The sequence below is a fragment of the Chelonoidis abingdonii genome, chromosome 2 (genome assembly GCF_003597395.2).
Source record: "Chelonoidis abingdonii isolate Lonesome George chromosome 2, CheloAbing_2.0, whole genome shotgun sequence".
NCBI lineage: Eukaryota > Metazoa > Chordata > Testudines > Testudinidae > Chelonoidis > Chelonoidis abingdonii.
This window is the reverse complement of record NC_133770.1, coordinates 148,556,164-148,560,078: the sequence shown is the minus strand read 5'-3', so window position 1 is coordinate 148,560,078 and position 3,915 is coordinate 148,556,164. Positions and strand designations below refer to the sequence as shown.

Here is a 3,915-nt window from a genome sequence, read left to right as displayed (position 1 = left end):
TGCAGCTCCCACTGGCCTCAGTTCGCTGCTCCAGGCCAATGGGAGCTGCTGGAAGCAGCGCGGGCTGAGGGACGTACTGGCTGCCACTTCCAGCAGCTCCCATTGGCCTGGAGCAGCGAACCACGGCTAGTGAGCTGTGATCAGCCAGACCTGCGGAAGCAGCAGATAAACAAACCGGCCCAGCCCTCCAGGGACTTTCCCTAAACAAGCGGCGTCCTAAGTTTGGGAAACACTGTTGTACGTGATTTCACTGTTTGCGCATTGGTTTTTGTTGGTTTATTTTTCTAAGATTCTGTTGTTACTGCTGTTCTGGTATGGCAATGGGTTAATGCTGTACTTTTTAAATGCATGCTTATTAATAAATATTTTTATTTTATCATGAAAGTGTATTGCTGTCTTCCAGTTCCATTACTCTTCAAAACTCTGATCAGAGAAAAATCAAACAAGGTAAAACCAGTGCCCTTTTTAAATAGCACCAGCCTGGTCAAAACGAGTCTGGTTCCATATCTAGCTTGCCTTTCATCCCACACATTATTTAATCTAACACTGATTGCCAGCCTACTGACCTAAGACTCATGAAAGGTTCTTCATCCCAAACTCCCTGCACTAACATTGGCCTCAAGGATAAATATGGACTGCTCAGCCAAAGTACAGAAACTAGTACTGGACAGCAGAAAGTCATCTACTAGAAAAAAAGCCATGCCTACAGAAGTGGAAGAGATTGCACCACAGGGGCACACAGCAGGGCTTCTCCTCTATCATATATCTTGGACTACCTTTTTGCCTTAAATAACTTGGATTTGTCTCTGAGTTCCATTTAAGTGCACTTAGCTGCTATTTCTACCCCACCCCCACTCCCCCAGAAGGATTTTTGATATTTGCTCACCCTACTACCTATTCATTTATTAAGGGCTTTCCCAGATGTCAGAGAATACACCTCTGCATGAAATATGAACTTTGTCTTCAAGGCCCTCCGGAAATCTCTTTGAGCCATTAGCCAAATGTTCCCTGCTACATTTGTCTGCAAAACGTGTCTTTTTAGTGGCAGTCATTTCAACTAGGAGGACAGCAGTGGTAAGCCTGAGCCAGTTCGCACCGGTTCGCAGGAAGCGTTTGTTAAATTTAGCAGGCCTTTTAGAACGGGTTGTTCCAGGACAACCTGTTCTATAAGGGCTTCCTTTATTTAACAAAAGCTCCGGCCCAAGCTCACTTCCCCCTCCTCTCCTGAATGCTCCGCCCCCTTCTCCCTCTCCCCTGCTTCCCGCGAATCAGATGTTTGCGGGAAGCCTGAACAAGCAGCAGGCAGGCAGGTAAGCTGGGGCACGGGAGGTGCGGCTGGCTCAGTGGTTCCCTCCAGCACAGCTCCTGGTCCCAGAGAGCTGCTCCTCCCAGCCCGGTCCCAGCCGAGTGCCCGTGGCTCCCTCCGGCCAGCTCCTGGTCCCGGCCGAGCACCCCTAGCCCCCTCCTGTCCCGGCCCCCGCCAAGTGCCCCCAGCTTTGGTCCGCCGGCTCTGGCCAGGCTCGGGCCCCATAGCGCAGGCTCCGGCCTGGACGGTCCCAGGCGCCAGTGCTGGTCATGGCCCTCGCGACTCCTGCCCAGCCCTGGTCTGGCCCCCGCAGCACCGGTGCTGATCCCAGCCCACAGCTCTGGCTCGGCCCGGCTCGGGCCCCACGGCGCCAGTGCTGGTGCTGGTCCCGGCTGTGTGGCTCCAGGCAGCGCGGTAAGGGAGCAGGGAGGGGGTGTTGGAAGAGGTCAGGGGAGTTTGGAGGGTCATGGAGGGGTGGATGGGGTGGGGCAGTCAGAAGGCAGGGAACAGAGAGATTGAATGGGGGCAAGAGTCCTGGAGGGGCAGTCAGGAAGGAGCAGGGGTTGATGGGGTTGCGGGGGGCAGTCAGGGGCAGGGATTCCAGGGGCGGTCAGGGGACAGGNCGGGGGGGGGGAGGGGGGAGGGGAGGTGCGGCTGGATCAGCGGCTCCCTCCAGCACAGCTCCTGGTCCTGGAGCGCTGCTCCCTCCAGCCTGGCACCTCCCAGCCAAGCGCCCCCAGTCCCAGCCCCCACGGTTGTAGCTCCAGCCTGGCTCGGCTCGTGCTCCGCAGCTCCAGCCCGGCCCCCGCGGCACCGGTGCCAATGCTGGTCCCGGGCGTCGGTGCTGGGCCCGGCCCCGTGGTTGTGGCTCTGGCCCGGCTCAGGCCCCGCAGCGCCAGTGCGCTGTGGCTCCAGCCCTGACCAGCTCGGGGCCCACAGTGCTGGTGCTGGTCCCGACGGAGCGGCTCTAGGCAGCGCTGTAAGGTGGCAGGGAGCAGCAGGGAGGGGGTGTTGGAAGAGGGCAGGGGAATTTGGGGGATTGTGGGAGGGGTGGATAGGGGTGGGGCAGTCAGAGGACAGGGAACAGGGAGATTGAATGGGGGCATGGGTCCTTGGGGGGCAGTCAGGAAGGAGCAGGAGTTGGATGGAGTGGTGGGGGACAGTCAGGGACAGGGATTCCAGGGGTAGTCAGGGGACAGGGAGAAGGGGTGGATGGATGAGGCAGGGGTTTCTGGGGGCAATCAGGAATGAGAAGAGGGGTTGGATGGGGCAGCAGAGGGTAGTCAGGGGTCAGGGAAGGGGGGTGGAGGGGACAGGGGTCCTGGGGGGCATCAAAGAAAGTGAGCGGTTGGATGGGGCAGGAATCCTGGCGGTGGGGGCGGCCACGACCCCCTCGTGAGGAGGAGAGAACCTGTTGTTAATATTTTGGCAGCTCATCACTGGAGGACAGCAAGGGAGGGGTCTTAATGACTGTTCTCTTCTACCTGCCCCTCATACTGTCTTCTGCTGGGAAAAAGGTATCTCTTACAACACTAAAGATCCTACTTGTAATAAAGTAGGGGTGGTCAATGATTTTTTGTCAAGGTGTAATCAAGGTCCAGACTCAAGAGAAATATTTTCACACTGTAATAATAATAATAATTATAATAAGTAACAAGATTTCATGGTCCATTCAAAAGCATCTGGCAGTCTGGATTTGGTCCTCAGTCTGCCTATTGAGTACTCCTGACCTAAAGTAACTGCAGATTTGCATATCAATCAGGACATTTTAAGGTTTTTTGTTTGTTTGTTTTTTAACCATAACCTCACCACTCCAGGGAGGAATCCTCTCTTCACACTTTAGACACTAGAGCTTTGGCTTCCTATCTAGAAAGGACCCAAACCCCTTAGAGCAGTGGTGGGCAACCTGTGGCCCACACGTGGTCCATCAGGATAATCCGCTGGTAGGCCGCAAGACAGTTTGTTTACATTGACTATCCTCAGGCACAGCCATCCACTGTTCCCAATCATGGGAGCTGCGGGAAGCGGCAGCCAGCATGTCCCTGCAGGTTACCTACTGCTGCCTTAGAGCTTCCTCTAGATGGTTGGTTTGTTTCTTTCTTTTCAGAGAGAGTTGAAGGGAAGCAGAAATCTATACAGCTGCCACATGGGCTTCAGTTTATACCTTTTAGAGCAGGAGTCGGCAACCTATGGCACGCAATCCAATTTTTAATGGCAAGCTGGGGCCTGCCGAGCCCCCAGTGCACCATTAAAAATCCTGCCAATGCAGCAAGCTGCAAGGTCTGCGCTCCCGGGCCGGAGCGATGGGCCAAGCGCAGCAAGCCGCCGGCCCTCTCCCTCACATTCTCCTGGAGCCCTGCCACTGCATATAGCGCTCTGGGGGCCAGGGCTGCATGCTCCAGCGGGGCAGGGTTTTGCTCCATGGGGAGTGAAAGACGCTTCCAACTCCTCCGGAGCCCTGTTACTGTGTGCAGCCCCGCTCCCCCCTTCAGAGCGGTATGTGCGCGGCGGCAGCACTCCGGATCAGTGGGGAGCCTCATGGTAAGGAGTCCAGGTCGGGGGGGTGTGGATAAGGGGTAGGGGCAGTCAGGGGACAGGGAGCAGGGTGG

At 56.1% G+C, this 3,915-nt stretch overlaps 1 long non-coding RNA gene across 1 annotated transcript in view; it reads left to right on the top strand.

The window, feature by feature from the left end:
- The first annotated feature begins 1,236 nt into the window (after positions 1–1,236).
- LOC142046215 (uncharacterized) overlaps positions 1,237–3,915 on the top strand; it is an 8,197-nt gene continuing 5,518 nt past the window's right edge. The window contains exon 1 of the long non-coding RNA XR_012655110.1: positions 1,237–1,310. This is a non-coding gene — a long non-coding RNA (uncharacterized LOC142046215). The remainder of the gene's footprint in view (positions 1,311–3,915) is intronic.